Consider the following 19,071-nt stretch of genomic DNA (forward strand, 5'->3'; position numbering starts at 1 on the left):
CGCTGGGTGGAAGGAAATTTGTGGCTCCTCTCAGATTCCAGAACTTTCTGTCACCGAAATGAGAGGAAAAAGTGTTTTTTAGCCAGATTTTGATGTTTGCAAAGGATTCTGGGTAACAGAACCTGGTCAGAGCCCCGCAAATCACCCCATCTTGGATTCCCCTAGGTCTCTAGTTTTCAAACATGCGCTGGTTTGCTAGGTTTCCCCAGGTGGCGGCTGAGCTACAGGCCAAAATCTACAGGTAGGCACTTTGCTAAAAACAGGTCTGTTTTCTGTGATGTGTCCACGTTGCGCTTTGGGGTGTTTCCTGTTGCGGGCGCTAGGCCTACCCACACAAGTGAGGTATCATTTTTATCGGGAGACGTGGGGGAACGCTGGGTGGAAGGAAATGTGTAGCTCCTCTCAGATTCCAGAACTTTCTGCCACAAAAATGTGAGGGACATGTGTTTTTTTAGCCAAATTTTGAGGTTTGCAAAGGATTCTGGGTAACAGAACCTGGTCCGAGCCCCGCAAGTCACCCCTCCTTGGATTCCCCTAGGTCTCTAGTTTTCAGAAATGCACAGGTTTGGTAGGTTTCCCCAGGTGCCGGCTGAGCTAGAGGCCAAAATCTACAGGTAGGCACTTCGCAAAAAACACCTCTGTTTTTTTCCAAAATTTAGGATGTGTCCACGTTGCGCTTTGGGGTGTTTCCTGTCGCCGGCGCTAGGCCTACCCACGCAAGTGAGGTATCATTTTTATCGGGAGACTTGGGGGAACGCTGGGTGGAAGGAAATTTGTAGCTCCTCTCAGATTCCAGAACTTTCTGCCACAGAAATGTGAGGGACATGTGTTTTTTTAGCCAAATTTTGAGGTTTGCAAAGGATTCTGGGTAACAGAACCTGGTCCGAGCCCCGCAAGTCACCCCTCCTTGGATTCCCCTAGGTCTCTAGTTTTCAGAAATGCACAGGTTTGGTAGGTTTCCCTAGGTGCCGGCTGAGCTAGAGGCCAAAATCTACAGGTAGGCACTTCGCAAAAAACACCTCTGTTTTTTTCCAAAATTTAGGATGTGTCCACGTTGCGCTTTGGGGTGTTTCCTGTCGCCGGCGCTAGGCCTACCCACGCAAGTGAGGTATCATTTTTATCGGGAGACTTGGGGGAACGCTGGGTGGAAGGAAATTTGTAGCTCCTCTCAGATTCCAGAACTTTCTGCCACAAAAATGTGAGGGACATGTGTTTTTTTAGCCAAATTTTGAGGTTTGCAAAGGATTCTGGGTAACAGAACCTGGTCCGAGCCCCGCAAGTCACCCCTCCTTGGATTCCCCTAGGTCTCTAGTTTTCAGAAATGCACAGGTTTGGTAGGTTTCCCTAGGTGCCGGCTGAGCTAGAGGCCAAAATCTACAGGTAGGCACTTCGCAAAAAACACTTCTGTTTTTTTCCAAAATTTAGGATGTGTCCACGTTGCGCTTTGGGGTGTTTCCTGTCGCCGGCGCTAGGCCTACCCACGCAAGAGTGAGGTATCATTTTTATTGGGAGACTTGGGGGAACGCTGGGTGGAAGGAAATTTGTAGCTCCTCTCAGATTCCAGAACTTTCTGCCACAGAAATGTGAGGGACATGTGTTTTTTTAGCCAAATTTTGAGGTTTGCAAAGGATTCTGGGTAACAGAACCTGGTCCGAGCCCCGCAAGTCACCCCTCCTTGGATTCCCCTAGGTCTCTAGTTTTCAGAAATGCACAGGTTTGGTAGGTTTCCCTAGGTGCCGGCTGAGCTAGAGGCCAAAATCTACAGGTAGGCACTTCGCAAAAAACACCTCTGTTTTTTTCCAAAATTTAGGATGTGTCCACGTTGCGCTTTGGGGTGTTTCCTGTCGCCGGCGCTAGGCCTACCCACGCAAGTGAGGTATCATTTTTATCGGGAGACTTGGGGGAACGCTGGGTGGAAGGAAATTTGTAGCTCCTCTCAGATTCCAGAACTTTCTGCCACAGAAATGTGAGGGACATGTGTTTTTTTAGCCAAATTTTGAGGTTTGCAAAGGATTCTGGGTAACAGAACCTGGTCCGAGCCCCGCAAGTCACCCCTCCTTGGATTCCCCTAGGTCTCTAGTTTTCAGAAATGCACAGGTTTGGTAGGTTTCCCTAGGTGCCGGCTGAGCTAGAGGCCAAAATCTACAGGTAGGCACTTCGCAAAAAACACCTCTGTTTTTTTCCAAAATTTAGGATGTGTCCACGTTGCGCTTTGGGGTGTTTCCTGTCGCCGGCGCTAGGCCTACCCACGCAAGTGAGGTATCATTTTTATCGGGAGACTTGGGGGAACGCTGGGTGGAAGGAAATTTGTAGCTCCTCTCAGATTCCAGAACTTTCTGCCACAAAAATGTGAGGGACATGTGTTTTTTTAGCCAAATTTTGAGGTTTGCAAAGGATTCTGGGTAACAGAACCTGGTCCGAGCCCCGCAAGTCACCCCTCCTTGGATTCCCCTAGGTCTCTAGTTTTCAGAAATGCACAGGTTTGGTAGGTTTCCCTAGGTGCCGGCTGAGCTAGAGGCCAAAATCTACAGGTAGGCACTTCGCAAAAAACACCTCTGTTTTTTTCCAAAATTTAGGATGTGTCCACGTTGCGCTTTGGGGTGTTTCCTGTCGCCGGCGCTAGGCCTACCCACGCAAGTGAGTTATCATTTTTATCGGGAGACTTGGGGGAACGCTGGGTGGAAGGAAATTTGTAGCTCCTCTCAGATTCCAGAACTTTCTGCCACAAAAATATAAGGGACATGTGTTTTTTTAGCCAAATTTTGAGGTTTGCAAAGGATTCTGGGTAAGAGAACCTGGTCCAAGCCCCGCAAGTCACCCCTCCTTGGATTCCCCTAGGTCTCTAGTTTTCAGAAATGCACAGGTCTGGTAGGTTTCCCTAGGTGCCGGCTGAGCTAGAGGCCAAAATCTACAGGTAGGCACTTCGCAAAAAACACCTCTGTTTTTTTCCAAAATTTAGGATGTGTCCACGTTGCGCTTTGGGGTGTCTCCTGTCGCCGGCGCTAGGCCTACCCATGCAAGTGAGGTATCATTTTTATTGGGAGACTTAGGGGAACGCTGGGTGGAAGGAAATTTGTAGCTCCTCTCAGATTCCAGAACTTTCTGCCACAGAAATGTGAGGAACATGTGTTTTTTTAGCCAAATTTTGAGGTTTGCAAAGGATTCTGGGTAACAGAACCTGGTCCGAGCCCCGCAAGTCACCCCTCCTTGGATTCCCCTAGGTCTTTAGTTTTCAGAAATGCACAGGTTTGGTAGGTTTCCATAGGTGCCGGCTGAGCTAGAGGCCAAAATCTACAGGTAGGCACTTCGCAAAAAACACCTCTGTTTTCTTCCAAAAATTTGGATGTGTCCACGTTGCGCTTTGGGGCGTTTCCTGTCGCGGGCGCTAGGCCTACCCACACAAGTGAGGTATCTTTTTTATCGGGAGACTTGGGGGAACATAGATTAGCAAAACAAGTGTTATTGCCCCTGTTCTTTCTCTACATTTTTTCCTTCCAAATATAGGAGAGTGTGTAAAAAAGACATCTATTTGAGAAATGCCCTGTAATTCACATGCTAGTTTGGTCACCCCGGAATTCAGATATGTGCAAATAACCACTGCTCCTCAACACCTTATCTTGTGCCCTTTTTGGAAATACAAAGGTTTTCTTGATAGCAATTTTTTACTCTTTATATTTCAGCAAATGAATTGCTTTATACCCGGTATAGATTGAAAACGCACGTCAGGGTGCAGCTCATTTATTGGCTCTGGGTTCCTTGGGTTCTTGATGAACCTACAAGCCCTATATGTCCCCGCAACCAGAGGAGTCCAGCAGACGTAACGGTATATTGCTTTCGATAATCTGACATTGCAGGGAAAAGTTACAGAGTAAAACGTAGAGAAACATTTATGTTTTTTTCACCTCAATTTCAATATTTTTCTTTTTCAGTTGTTATTTTCTGTAGGAAACCCTTGTAGGATCTACACAAATGACCCCTTGCTGAATTCAGAATTTTGTCTACTTTTCAGAAATGTTTAGGTTTCTGGGATCCAGCATTGGTTTCATGCCCATTTCTGTCACTGACTGGAAGGAGGCTGAAAGCACAAAAAACTGCAAAAATGGGGTATGTCCCAGTAAAATGCCAAAATTGTGTTGAAAAATTGGGTTTTCTGATTCAAGTCTGCCTGTTCCTGAAAGCTGGGAAGCTCCTGAGTTTAGCACCGCAAACCCTTTGTTGATGCCATTTTCAGGGGAAAAACCACAAGCCTTTTTCTGCAGCCACTTTTTTTGAAAAAAACGAAATTTTCACTGTATTTTGGCCAATTTCTTGGCCTCCTTCAAGGGAACCCACAAAGTCTGGGTACCTCTAGAATCCCTAGGATGTTGGAAAAAAAGGACGCAAATTTGGCTTGGTTAGCTTATGTGGACAAAAAGTTATGAAGGCCTAAGCGCGAACTGCCCCAAATAGGCAAAAAAAGGCCCGGCACAGGAGGGGGAAAAGGCCTGGCAGCGAAGGGGTTAAGGACTGACACCCCAGATGGAAATTCTAAACCCTCTATGAGAAAAGTCAATTGACTATAATGCATGTGAAAGGGACCATTGTACCACCAAAAAAGGGATTGCAATTCTGGCTAGGAATATGTTGTTTCCACTCCAGGGGAACCCACAGTGGAGACGCTGAACACTAAAAGTGAGATGGGGTGGGTGGTGAACTCCGCTATGCTTGTGGAGTTTTCAGAGTTTTCCCACTTTTTTCCTCGTTTCGCTCGCCAAAAGTGTCCTGCCAGTCAGTACAATGCCCACAACTTTACAAGCCCTCTGCAAAGCTGTTAATGCCTGATTGATGGCTGCCTTGGTTTTAGAGTGTACTGTGTGAGAGGGGAGTGGAAGGTTTGGTCAGAGGGAGGCCCTACAATGTTGAGTGTGAGCTGTGCCCTGAAATGTGGTTACCTCGGGTGGAAACAAGACAGAAAGACTGTCCCACCCACCTCTGACTCTCTGGCCTGAATTCCCACCCAGGATTGTATTTCTTAGGGGTTTCCCAGAGCCCTCCACTCTGAAGATATGCACAAAGAATCTGTCTTTTACACAATATTTAAATGGATAAATATGGCGCCTGGCATGGAACAGTGATTCCCAAATACAGCTGCAGTTCATTTAGCCCAGCTGCTGGTCTTAGGCCAGGTGCCCCTGCCCAACGCCCGCTCCCCCTGCCCCTCCCCCCCCCCCAGTGTTCTAGGACTAGGACCCGGCAGGCGGGGGCTCACGGCTCGGTATCTGCTGCTGGATCTCAGCTTTCGCAGTTCTCTGTTCCGCTCTCACAATAATATTCTGCATAAAAAGAGTGAACATCCTTTCATTTCTGGGAATTCTGGCGCCTCCTGAAATAAATGAAAACGAAAGTACTGATTCAGCCCAAAGAAAGTTTGTCAGTGTTATGGGAAGTAGTTTCTGTTTTTGTAATGTTATCTCACTTCACCCAGGCTGGATTAAACAATGCATTACAAACAAAATATGATGAGATTCCAACGTGAAAACTATCAGTTTCCTTATCCACCGCCTCAGAAAGTATTTATTGCAGGACAGTCTTCATACACGACTTTGGAGCCGCCCAGGTAGGAGCTAAGTATAGTACGGTCTGCCCTCAGGTTACAGGAACAGCAGGGAGGTCCTGTCAGACCACTCCCCCCCACCCCTCCTACACTGCCCCAAAAGAATACTCTCATTACTTCTTGTGTAAATAGATCTGTAGCTGAGTCGGGGTATAGTCTGATAACAGGGTGAGGTGTCCGGCCAGCATGGCAGGTGTGATCTGAGTCACATCCAGAGGTTGAGTGACAGTAAGTGCCCTTCCTTGCTGTAGGATGACTCTCTAGAGTGGTGTGGTAATAATTTCACTAATGGGAGGGAACTGGCAGCACTACACCATTAAACATACTTATCACATCAGATATTTTGTATCTCAGACACTGTGAACCAAGGAATACAAGAAAATATTTTGTTACTGTACCAAGAAGAAGAAAGATTCATTCATGTAAGCACACAAGAACTACGTTGTGGTGGGGCTCAGTCCATCCCAGGGGTGTACTCCAGCACAAAGGGGCCCAACCTTCCAGCTTAAGCCTTATGTCTTAAGCATACGCAGGATATTCGACTTTCATTGGCCCCTCACAGCATTCCGCAGGATGACCCCATCATTTTACGCCGCGCCACTGGCCCAGCCCTGTTAAGCATTGCAAGCCAATTATTGAGGTCTGGAGGCGGAAGGGGAACACGAGGTTGAGAGAAGGTGGCAGGGCTCAGTGATCCAGACAGGAAGGGGAAGGCGGAGCAGTGCTTCCTAGTGATGAAAGGAGAACCTGGGTGAAGGACGGCACGGGGTGGCAGCCACAGAGGTGTAGCTTCAGGGGGTAGTTTGGGGTATTACACCCCCAATAAATATATTTTCTGGTAAATGGCTGGTTATAAGTGTTTTTAGTTGGGTATGGTGAGACACAGACATACACACACACATGCTCTCCATCTCTGATTTGAAAGTCTTCAAAACTGTTGGTTATTTTACAAAGTATTATTTTTTCTCTCACTTAGCACCCCTCCCAATCCGCATTCCTTTCCCTTTGTATTGTCCCTTAAGCCCCTCTCATACACCCTGCTTCTCGAACAATGTATTTTAACATTATTTGCCAGCGTGATTATTGCAAAATCTGAACCTCGGGCGCCCCCAATCTTGTTGACTAAGCTAGGCCCATGGGAAGGGGGACAGAGAGGGACAGTTCAGCCTGTCGATGCACTGGGTAAGGGTTACCCTCTAAACGCTCCCTTGAGAACAGAAGGAACCTGAAAAGGATGATAATCCTGAAAGAAGTGTTCCAGCTGTAGTTCTAAACTAATCAGAATCTTCTCCGAGTCCCTTGCGTCAGATGCTATAGAGCAGTGGTTCCCAAACTTTTTAAAACCACTTCTTAGAACAACAAAGTTTTTCGACCGAGCTACCTTTAATGGACATAATGCTGGGTGATTTTTTAATGTAACTAAAGCATCCTGTGGTATTGCATTGCCATTTACAGACAGCACATTTTCAACTGAAATGGTGTAGGAGGCTGGACTGGCTTGTAGTGAGTACCAAGGGGTACTTGCACCTTGCACCAGGCCCAGTTATCCCTTATTAGTGTATAGGGTGTCTAGCAGCTTAGGCTGATAGATAATGGTAGCTTAGCAGAGCAGCTTAGGCTGAACTAGGAGACGTGTGAAGCTACTACAGTACTACTTAGTGTCATATGCACAATATCATAAGAAAACACAATACACAGTTATACTAAAAATAAAGGTACTTTATTTTTATGACAATATGCCAAAGTATCTTAGAGTGTACCCTCAGCAAGAGGATAGGAAATATACACAAGATATATATACACAATAGCAAAAATATGCAGTATAGTCTTAGAAAACAGTGCAAACAATGTATAGTTACAATAGGATGCAATGGAGACACATAGGGATAGGGGCAACACAAACCATATACTCCAAAAGTGGAATGCGAACCACGAATGGACCCCAAACCTATGTGACCTTGTAGAGGGTCGCTGGGACTGTAAGGAAACAGTGAGGGTTAGAAAAATAGCCCACCCCAAGACCCTGAAAAGTGGGTGCAAAGTGCACCTAAGTTCCCCAAAGAGCACAGAAGTCGTGATAGGGGAATTCTGCAGGAAAGACCAACACCAGCAATGCAACAACGATGGATTTCCAGACGAGAATACCTGTGGAACAAGGGGACCAAGTCCAAAAGTCACAATCAAGTCGGGAGTGGGCAGATGCCCAGGAAATGCCAGCTGTGGGTGCAAAGAAGCTGCCACTGGATGGTAGAAGCTAAGGATTCTGCAAGACCGACAAGGGCTAGAAACTTCCCCTTTGGAGGATGAATGTCCCACGTCGTGAAGAGTCGTGCAGAAGTATTTTCGTGCAGAAAGACCGCAAACAAGCCTTGCTACCTGCAAGGGTAGTGGTTAGGATTTTTGGATGCTGCTGTGGTCCAGGAGGGACCAGGATGTCGCCAATTGCGTGAGGAGACAGAGGGGGCGTCCAGCAAGATAAAGAGCCCACTCAGAAGCAAGCAGCACCCGCAGAAGTGCCGGAACAGGCACTACAAAGTGGACTGATCCAGAGCTCACCCGAAGTTGCACCCTAAGAGGGTCCCACGAAGCCGGAAGACAACTCAGGAGGTCGTGCAATGCAGGTTAGAGTGCCGGGGACCCAGGCTTGGCTGTGCACAAAGGAAATCCTGGAAAAGTGCACAGGAGCGGAGTAGCTGCAAAACACACGGTTCCCAACAATGCAGTCTAGCGTGGGGAGGCAAGGACTTACCTCCACCAAACTTGGACTGAACATTCACTGGACTGTGGGAGTCACTTGGACAGAGTTGCTGAGTTCAAGGGACCTCGCTCGTCGTGCTGAGAGGAGACCCAGAGGACCGGTGATGCAGTTCTTTGGTGCCTGCGGTTGCAGGGGGAAGATTCCGTCGACCCAAGGGAGATTTCTTTGGAGCTTCTAGTGCAGAGAGGAGGCAGACTACCCCCACAGCATGCACCACCAGGAAAACAGTCGAGAAGGTGGCAGGATCAGCGTTACAAGGTTGCAGTAGTCATCTTTGCTACTTTGTTGCAGTTTTGCAGACTTCCAGCGCGGTCAGCAGTCGATTCCTTGGCAGAAGGTGAAGAGAGAGATGCAGAGGAACTCTGATGAGCTCTTGCATTCGTTATCTAAGGAATTCCCCAAAGCAGAGACCCTAAATAGCCAGAAAAGGAGGTTTGGCTACCTAGGAGAGAGGATAGGCTAGCAACACCTGAAGGAGCCTATCAGAAGGAGTCTCTGACGTCACCTGCTGGCACTGGCCACTCAGAGCAGTCCAGTGTGCCAGCAGCACCTCTGTTTCCAAGATGGCAGAGGTCTGGAGCACACTGGAGGAGCTCTGGGCACCTCCCAGGGGAGGTGCAGGTCAGGGGAGTGGTCACTCCCCTTTCCTTTGTCCAGTTTCGCGCCAGAGCAGGGCTGGGGGATCCCTGAACCGGTGCAGACTGGCTTATGCAGAGATGGGCACCATCTGTGCCCATTAAAGCATTTCCAGAGGCTGGGGGAGGCTACTCCTCCCCAGCCCTGACACCTTTTTCCAAAGGGAGAGGGTGTAACACCCTCTCTCTGAGGAAGTCCTTTGTTCTGCCTTCCTGGGCCATGCCTGGCTGGACCCTAGGAGGGCAGAAACCTGTCTGAGGGGTTGGCAGCAGCAGCAGCTGCAGTGAAACCCCAGGAAAGGTAGTTTGGCAGTACCCGGGTCTGAGCTAGAGACTAGGGGGATCATGGAATTGTCTCCCCAATGCCAGAATGGCATTGGGGTGACAATTCCATGATCCTAGACATGTTACATTGCCATGTTCGGAGTTACCCTTGTGACGCTATACATATGTCATGACATATGTATAGTGCACGTGTGTAATGGTGTCCCCGCACTCACAAAGTCCGGGGAATTTGCCCTGAACAATGTGGGAGCACCTTGGCTAGTGCCAGGGTGCCCACACACTAACTAACTTAGCACCCAACCTTTACCAGGTAAAGGTTAGACATATAGGTGACTTATAAGTTACTTAAGTGCAGTGGTAAATGGCTGTGAAATAACGTGGACGTTATTTCACTCAGGCTGCAGTGGCAGGCCTGTGTAAGAATTGTCAGATCTCCCTATGGGTGGCACAAGAAATGCTGCTGCCCATTGGGATCCCAATAGCCTGGGTACCTCAGTACCATATACTAGGGAATTATAAGGGTGTTCCAGTATGCCAATGTAAATTGGTGAAATTGGTCACTAGCCTGTTAGTGACTATTTGAAAAGAAATGAGGGAGCATAACCACTGAGGTTCTGGATAGCAGAGCCTCAGTGAGACAGTTAGTCATAACACAGGTAACACATACAGGGCACACTTATGAGCACTGGGGCCCTGGCTGGCAGGGTCCCAGTGACACATACAACTAAAACAACATATATACAGTGAAATATGGGGGTAACATGCCAGGCAAGGTGGTACTTTCCTACACAACCCTCCCCCCCCCAAACGAAGGACAATAAGACTAGCCATGACCTGATGAGTCTTCATTGTCTAAGTGGAAATATCTGGAGAGTCCATCTGCATTGGAATGGGTACTCCCAGGTCTATGTTCCACTGTATAGTCCATTCCCTGTAGGGATATGGACCACCTCAACAATTTTGGGTTTTCACCTTTCATTTGTTTTAGCCAAAGTAGAGGTTTGTGGTCTGTCTGAATAATGAAGTGAGTGCCAAACAGGTATGGCCTCAACTTCTTCAGTGCCCAGACCACAGCAAAGGCCTCCCTCTCTATGGCAGACCAACGCTTTTCTCTAGGGGTCAACCTCCTGCTGATAAAAGCAACAGGTTGATCCTGGCCCTCAGAATTAAGTTGTGATAAGACTGCCCCTACCCCTAATTCAGATGCATCAGTTTGGACAATGAAGTTTTTGGAGTAACAGGGGCTTTTCAGGACAGGTGCAGAGCACATGGCCTGCTTCAGCTCCTCAAAAGCTTTCTGACAGTTTGCTGTCCATAATACCTTTTTAGGCATGTTCTTAGATGTGAGGTCATTAAGAGGGGCTGCAATGGAGCCATAGTTCTTTATGAACCTCCTGTAGTACCTAAAAAGGCTCTCACCTGAGTCTGGGTTGTAGGGGGAACCCAATCTATAATAGTTTGGATTTCCCCCTGAAATGGTGCAATCTGTTCTCCACCTACCAGGTGCCCCAGATAAACCACTTTCCCCTGCCCTATCTGGCACTTTGAAGCCTTGATAGTGAGGCCTGCCTTTTGCAGGGCCTCCAAAACTTTCCATAGGTGGACCAGGTGATCATCCCAGCTGGAGCTAAAGACAGCTATAGCATCTAGATATGCTGCACTGAAAGCTTCCAGCCCTTGCAGGACTGTGTTCACCAACCTTTGAAAAGTGGCAGGTGCATTTTTCAATCCAAAAGGCATTACTGTGAATTGGTAATGGCCTCCAATGGTTGAAAATGCAGTTTTTGCTTTTGCATCCTCTGATAACTTGATCTGCCAATACCCTGCCGTCAAATCAAAGGTGCTTAGATACTTGGCAGATGCCAGTGTATCTATTAGCTCATCTGCCCTGGGTATAGGGTGAGCATCAGTTTTGGTTACCTGGTTGAGACCTCTGTAGTCAACACAAAATCTCATTTCCCTTTTACCATCTTTGGAATGAGGTTTTGGTAAAAGTGCCACAGAAGAGGCCCATGGACTTTCAGAGTGCTCAACCACTCCCAGTTCATGCATTTTCTGCACCTCTTTCTTTATGCAGTCTCTGACATGGTCAGGCTGCCTATAGATCTTACTTTTGACAGGCAAGCTGTCTCCAGTATCTATAGTGTGCCCACACCAAGAAGTGGTGCCTGGCACAGTAGAGAAGAGTTCAGAAAACTGACCCAGGAGATTTATGCAGTGGTCTTTCTGCTCAGCAGTAAGACAATCTGCTAGTACTACACCTACCACTAGAGCATCTTGTTCTGTGGAAGAGAAGAGATCAGGGTGAGGGTCGCTCTCTTCTTCCTGTCCCTCATCTGTTGCCATGAGCAGGGTGAGATCAGCCCTGTCATAGTAGGGTTTCAGGCGATTGACATGGAGCACCCTAAGGGGACTCCTGGCAGTGCCTAAGTCAACTAAGTAGGTGACTTCACCCTTCTTTTCAACAATTATGTGGGGTCCACTCCATTTGTCTTGGAGTGCTCTTGGGGCCACAGGCTCCAATACCCACACTTTCTAACCTGGTTGGTACTGAACCAAAACAGCCTTCTGGTCATGCCATTGCTTTTGGAGCTCTTGGCTGGCCTGAAGGTTGTTACTGGCCTCTTTCATGTACTCAGCCATCCTAGATCTTAGGCCAAGTACATAGTCCACTATGTCTTGCTTTGGAGCTTTTAAAGGTTGTTCCCAACCCTAATTCACAAGTGTTAGAGGACCTCTCACAGGGTGTCCAAATAGGAGTTCAAAGGGGCTGAAGCCCACTCCTTTCTGGGGTACCTCCCTGTAAGCAAAAAGGAGGCAAGGTAACAGGACATCCTATCTCCTGCGGAGTTTGTCAGGGAGTCCCATTATCATTCCTTTGAGAGTTTTATTAAACCTCTCAACCAGTCCATTTGTTTGTGGATGATAGGGTGTGGTGAACTTGAATGTCACACCACATTCCTTCCACATGGCCTTTAAGTAAGCAGACATGAAATTGCTTCCCCTGTCTGATACCACCTCTTTTGGGAAGCCCACCCTGGAAAAGATTCCCAGGAGGGCCTTTGCCACTGCAGGAGCTGTAGTGGTCCTTAGAGGAATTGCTTCAGGATATCTGTTGGCATGGTCTACTACCACCAAGATAAACCTATTGCCTGAAGCAGTAGGAGGGTCAAGGGGGCCAACTATGTCAACCCCTACCCTTTCAAAGGGAACCCCAACCACTGGCAGTGGAATACGGGGTGCCTTTGGGGTGCCACCTGTCTTGCCACTGGCTTGACAGGTTTCACAGGACTTACAAAATTCCTTTGTGTCCTCTGACATTCTAGGCCAATGAAACAAGGGGACAAGCCTGTCCCAAGTTTTCATTTGCCCCAAATGTCCAGCTAAGGGAATGTTGTGGGCTAGAGTTAGGAGGAACTTTCTGTACTCCTGAGGAATCACCAATCTCCTGGCAGCTCCAGGTTTTGGATCCCTTGCTTCAGTGTACAAAAGATTATCCTCCCAGTAAACTCTGTGAGAGTCACTGACATCCCCATTTGCTTGTTTGACAGCTTGCTGCCTTAGACCCTCTAGTGTGGGACAGGTATGCTGTGCCACACTCAGCTCCTCCCTGGCAGGCCCCCCTTCACCCAAATGCTCAGCAGTGTCTGCTTCCAGCTCCTCTGGTGTAGGTTCTGCACAGGGTGGAAATTCTTCTTCCTCAGAAGTAGAATCCACTGTAGAGGGAGGGATAGTAGGTAGTGTTTTACCTTTACTAACCCTAGCTTTAGGGAGCACTTGGTCCATTCTTCCAGGATCCAAGTCACCCTGTCCTTTGTGCTTTTTGGCCTGAGCCCTGGTTAAAGCAAAAATATGCCCTGGAAGTCCCAGCATTGCTGCATGAGCCTCCAACTCCACTTCTGCCCAAGCTGATGTCTCTAAATCGTTCCCTAGTAGACAGTCTACAGGTAAATCTGAGGCAACCACAACTTTCTTTGGACCAGTAACCCCCCCCAGTTGAGATTCACAACAGCCATGGGGTGGCTAAGAGTGTTGTTATGAGCATCGGTTAGTTGGTACTGGTGACCAAGTAGGTGTTGTTCAGGGTGGACCAGTTTCTCTATTACCATTGTAACACTGGCGCCTGTGTCCCTGTAGGCCTGAACCTCAACACCATTTATTAGGGGTAGTTGCTTGTACTTATCGATGTTAAGGGGACAAGCAACCAAGGTGGCTAAATCAATAGCCCCCTCAGAGACTAACACAGCCTCTGTGGTCTCCCTAATCAGACCAACCCCAACTAAGTTACCAAAAGTGAGCCCGGCTATTCCCTTGGATTGGCTATTAGTAGGTTTGCTCCCACCACCACTGCTATTACTAGGGGCACTAGGTGTAGCAGCAGGGGTTGTAGTGGTAGGAGGCTTGGTGCTTTTCTTTGGACAACTGGGATCTGTTGTCCAATGGCCTTTTATTTTACATAAATAGCACCATGGTTTCTTTTCTTTGTTTTGATTTGAAGAGGATTTGGGCCCACCACCCCCACCAGAGTGTTTTTGTGGGCCTGATGAAGACTCATTTTTAGATTTGTCCCAACCCTTGTCAGAAGACTTACCATCCTTCTTCTTGCCATCCTTGTCACCCCCTGTATGAACGTTTCTGTTCACCCTTGTTCTGACCCATTTGTCTGCCTTCTTTCCCAATTCTTGGGGAGAGGTCAGATCAGAGTCTACCAGGTACTGGTGTAATAAATCAGACACACAATTATTAAGAATATGCTCTCTCAGGATTAAGTTATATAGGCTTTCATAGTCAGAAACTTTACTGCCATGTAACCACCCCTCCAAGGCCTTCATTGAATGGTCAACAAAGTCTACCCAGTCTTGTGAAGACTCCTTTTTGGTTTCTCTGAACTTCATCCTGTACTGTTCAGTGGTTAAGCCATAACCATCAAGGAGTGCATTCTTAAGAACTGTAAAATTATTGGCATCACTTTCTTTCACAGTAAGGAGCCTATCCCTACCCTTACCACTGAAAGATAGCCATAGGATAGCAGCCCACTGCCTTTGAGGGACCTCCTGTACAACACAGGCCCTCTCAAGTGCAGCAAACCACTTGTTAATGTTATCCCCCTCCTTGTAAGGGGGAACTATCTTGTGCAGATTCCTAGAATCATGCTCTTTTTTAGGATGACTATTTGGAAGACTGCTGCTGCCACCATGGGGTCCTAACCCCAACCTCTGTCTTTCTTTTTCTAAATCAAAGGACTGCCTATCTAAATCCAGCTGTTACTTCTTGAGCTTCGGCCTGGATTGTTCCACTCTCAATCTATTGAGCTACCTTTCTAACACTCTGTCATCAGGGTGGGTGGGTTGGACATGCCTTGACACAGAAGAATGGTGAGAATGAACAGAGGGAGACCCTTCCCTAACAGATGGCACTCTAACATTCTGGACTACAGAAGTAACACTTCTACTGTGATGAGAAGCAACGCTATTACTGTGATGTGAATTCGCATCAGTACCAGCTATGCTAGGTGGCCTGCTAAGGGGCAGGTTGGAAAGATTGCCTCCCAAATCTTTTGCTAGGGGTGCCCCAGGATCAGATTGGGAACCATCAGCTAATTTCACACCAGAAGTGCCACCTAAGGTCTTATCTTGTTCAATGAGCATATTAACCAACAGTTGTCTTGAGGGATTCTTCCCTACCCCTAAGCCTCTATCAACACAGAGCCTCCTTGCTTCCTTCCAGCTAAGGTTGTCATAAGCTATGCTGGCCAGATCAAGAGTTTGGCCTGTACCAGACTTGATAGAAAAGGTTTAAGGGACAGAAAAAGAAAGAAAGAGTTTCAGATCTTTTTAAAGAACAGAAAAAAAACTTTTAAAACTTTTAAAGAACTTTTTGAAAGTTTAGAGGTACTTTTCAGCACTTAGCAAAGAAGTGAGAGAAGAAAGCAAAACATTTTGGTTAGGTGTACATACACTGAACTTGTTTTGTATATTTTTCTCTTATGAAAAGTACAATATGACAAAGTGGTAAGTAGTTGCAAAGTACTTATCCCACCACTGCACAACCAATGTAGGAGGCTGGACTGGCTTGTAGTGAGTACCAAGGGGTACTTACACTCTGCACCAGGTCCAGGTATCCCTTATTAGTGTAGAAGAGGTGTCTAGCAGCTTTGGCTGATAGAAAAGGGTAGCTTAGCAGAGCAGCTTAGGCTGAACTAGGAGACGTGTAGAGCTGCTACTGTACCACTAGTGTCACTTGCACAATATCATAAGAAAACACAATACACAGATATACTAAAAATAAAGGTACTTTATTTTTATGACAATATGCCAAAGTATCTCAGTGAGTACCCTCAGTATGAGGATAGCAAATATACACAAGATATATGTACACAATACCAAAATATGCAGTAATAGCAATAGATAACAGTGCAAACAATGTATAGTCACAATAGAATGCAATGGGGGCACATAGGGATAGGGGCAACACAAACCATATACTCTAGAAGTGGAATGCGAACCACGAATGGACCCCAAACCTATGTGACCTTGTAGAGGGTCGCTGGGACTGTAAGGAAACAGTGAGGGTTAGAAAAATAGCCCACCGCAAGACCCTGAAAAGTGGGTGCAAATTGGACCTAAGTTCCCCAAAGAGCACAGAAGTCGTGATAGGGGAATTCTGCAGGAAAGACCAACACCAGCAATGCAACAACGATGGATTTCCAGACGAGAGTACCTGTGGAATAAGGGGACCAAGTCCAAAAGTCACGATCAAGTCAGGAGTGGGCAGATGCCCAGGAAATGCCAGCTGGTGGTGCAAAGAAGCTGCCACCGGATGGTAGAAGCTAAGGATTCTGCAAGAACAACAAGGGCTAGAAACTTCCCCTTTGGAGGATGGATGTCCCACGTCGTGAAGAGTCGTGCAGAAGTGTTTTCGTGCAGAAAGACTGCAAACAAGCCTTGCTACCTGCAAGGGTCGTGGTTAGGATTTTTGGATGCTGCTGTGGCCCAGGAGGGACCAGGATGTCGCCAATTGCGTGAGGAGACATAGGGGGCGTCCAGCAAGACAAAGAGCCCACTCAGAAGCAAGCAGCACCCGCAGAAGTGCCAGAACAGGCACTACAAAGTGGAGTGAACTGGAGCTCACCCTAAGTTGCACAAGAGGGACCCACGAAGCTGGAGGACAACTCAGGAGGTCGTGCAATGCAGGTTAGAGTGCCGGGGACCCAGGCTTGGCTGTGCACAAAGGAAATCCTGGAAGAGTGCACAGGAGCCGGAGTAGCTGCAAAACACGCAGTTCCCAGCAATGCAGTCTAGCGTGGGGAGGCAAGGACTTACCTCCACCAAACTTGGACTGAAGAGTCACTGGACTGTGGGAGTCACTTGGACAGAGTTGCTGAGTTCAAGGGACCTCGCTCGTCGTGCTGAGAGGAGACCCAGAGGACCGGTGATGCAGTTCTTTGGTGCCTGCGGTTGCAGGGGGAAGATTCCGTCGACCCACGGGAGATTTCTTCAGAGCTTCTAGTGCAGAGAGGAGGCAGACTATCCCCACAGCATGCACCACCAGGAAAACAGTCGAGAAGGCGGCAGGATCAGCGTTACAAGGTTGCAGTAGTCGTCTTTGCTACTTTGTTGCAGTTTTGCAGGCTTCCAGAGTAGTCAGCAGTCGATTCCTTGGCAGAAGGTGAAGAGAGAGATGCAGAGGAACTCTGATGAGCTCTTGCATTCGTTATCTAAGGAATTCCCCAAAGCAGAGACCCTAAATAGCCAGAAAAGGAGGTTTGGCTACCTAGGAGAGAGGATAGGCTAGCAACACCTGAAGGAGCCTATCAGAAGGAGTCTCTGACGTCACCTGCTGGCACTGGCCACTCAGAGCAGTCCAGTGTGCCAGCAGCACCTCTGTTTCCAAGATGGCAGAGGTCTGGAGCACACTGGAGGAGCTCTGGGCACCTCCCAGGGGAGGTGCAGGTCAGAGGAGTGGTCACTCCCCTTTCCTTTGTCCAGTTTCGCGCCAGAGCAGGGCTGAGGGATCCCTGAACCGGTGCAGACTGGCTTATGCAGAGATGGGCACCATCTGTGCCCATCAAAGCATTTCCAGAGGCTGGGGGAGGCTACTCCTCCCCAGCCCTGACACCTTTTTCCAAAGGGAGAGGGTGTAACACCCTCTCTCTGAGGAAGTCCTTTGTTCTGCCTTCCTGGGCCAGGCCTGGCTGGACCCCAGGAGGGCAGAAACCTGTCTAAGGGGTTGGCAGCAGCAGCAGCTGCAGTGAAACCCCAGGAAAGGTAGTTTGGCAGTACCCGGGTCTGAGCTAGAGACTCGGGGGATCATGGAATTGTCTCCCCAATGCCAGAATGGCATTGGGGTGACAATTCCATGATCCTAGACATGTTACATGGCCATGTTCGGAGTTACCATTGTGACGCTATACATATGGCGTGTAATGGTGTCCCCGCACTCACAAAGTCCGGGGAATTTGCCCTAAACAATGTGGGAGCACCTTGGCTAATGCCAGGGTGCCCACACACTAAGGCCCTCATTCTGACCCTGGCGGTCAAAGACCGCCAGGGCGGAGGACCGCGGGAGCACCGCCGACAGGCCGGCGGTGCTCCAATGGGGATTCCGACCGCGGCGGTAAAGCCGCGGTCGGACCGGCACCACTGGCGGGCTCCCGCCAGTGTACCGCCGCCCCATTGAATCCTCCACGGCGGCGCAGCTTGCTGCACCGCCGCGGGGATTCCGACCCCCCCTACCGCCATCCAGATCCCGGCGGTCCGACCGCCGGGATCCGGATGGCGGTAGGGGGGGGTCGCGGGGCCCCTGGGGGCCCCTGCAGTGCCCATGCCACTGGCATGGGCATTGCAGGGGCCCCCGTAAGAGGGCCCCTACATGTATTTCACTGTCTGCTGCGCAGACAGTGAAATACGCGACGGGTGCAACTGCACCCGTCGCACAGCTTCCACTCCGCCGGCTCGATTCCGAGCCGGCTTCATCGTGGAAGCCTCTTTCCCGCTGGGCTGGCGGGCGGTCTGAAGGCGACCGCCCGCCAGCCCAGCGGGAAAGTCAGAATTACCGCCGCGGTCTTTCGACCGCGGAACGGTAACCTGACGGCGGGACTTTGGCGGGCGGCCTCCGCCGCCCGCCAAGGTCAGAATGAGGGCCTAAGTAACTTAGCACCCAACCTTTACCAGGTAAAGGTTAGACATATAGGTGACTTATAAGTTACTTAAGTGCAGTGTAAAATGGCTGTGAAATAACGTGGACGTTATTTCACTCAGGCTGCAGTGGCAGGCCTGTGTAAGAATTGTCAGATCTCCCTATGGGTGGCATAAGAAATGCTGCAGCCCATAGGGATCTCCTGGAACCACAATACCCCGGGTACCTCAGTACCATATACTAGGGAATTATAAGGGTGTTCCAGTATGCAAATGTAAATTGGTGAAATTGGTCACTAGCCTGTTAGTGACAATTTGGAAAGAAATGAGAGAGCATAACCACTGAGGTTCTGGTTAGCAGAGCCTCAGTGAGACAGTTAGTCATCACACAGGGAACACATAAAGGGCACACTTATGAGCACTGGGGCCCTGGCTGGCAGGGCCCCAGTGACACATACAACTAAAACAACATATAGACAGTGAAATATGGGGGTAACATGCCAGGCAAGATGGTACTTTCCTACAAATGGGCACTAACTTCTAACAGACATATAGGGCCTGATTCTAACTTTGGAGGACGGTGTTAAACCGTCCCAAAAGTGACGGATATACCACCTACCGTATTACGAGTTCCATAGGATATAATGGACTCGTAATACGGTA

The sequence above is a fragment of the Pleurodeles waltl genome, chromosome 3_2 (genome assembly GCF_031143425.1).
Source record: "Pleurodeles waltl isolate 20211129_DDA chromosome 3_2, aPleWal1.hap1.20221129, whole genome shotgun sequence".
Lineage (NCBI taxonomy): Eukaryota > Metazoa > Chordata > Amphibia > Caudata > Salamandridae > Pleurodeles > Pleurodeles waltl.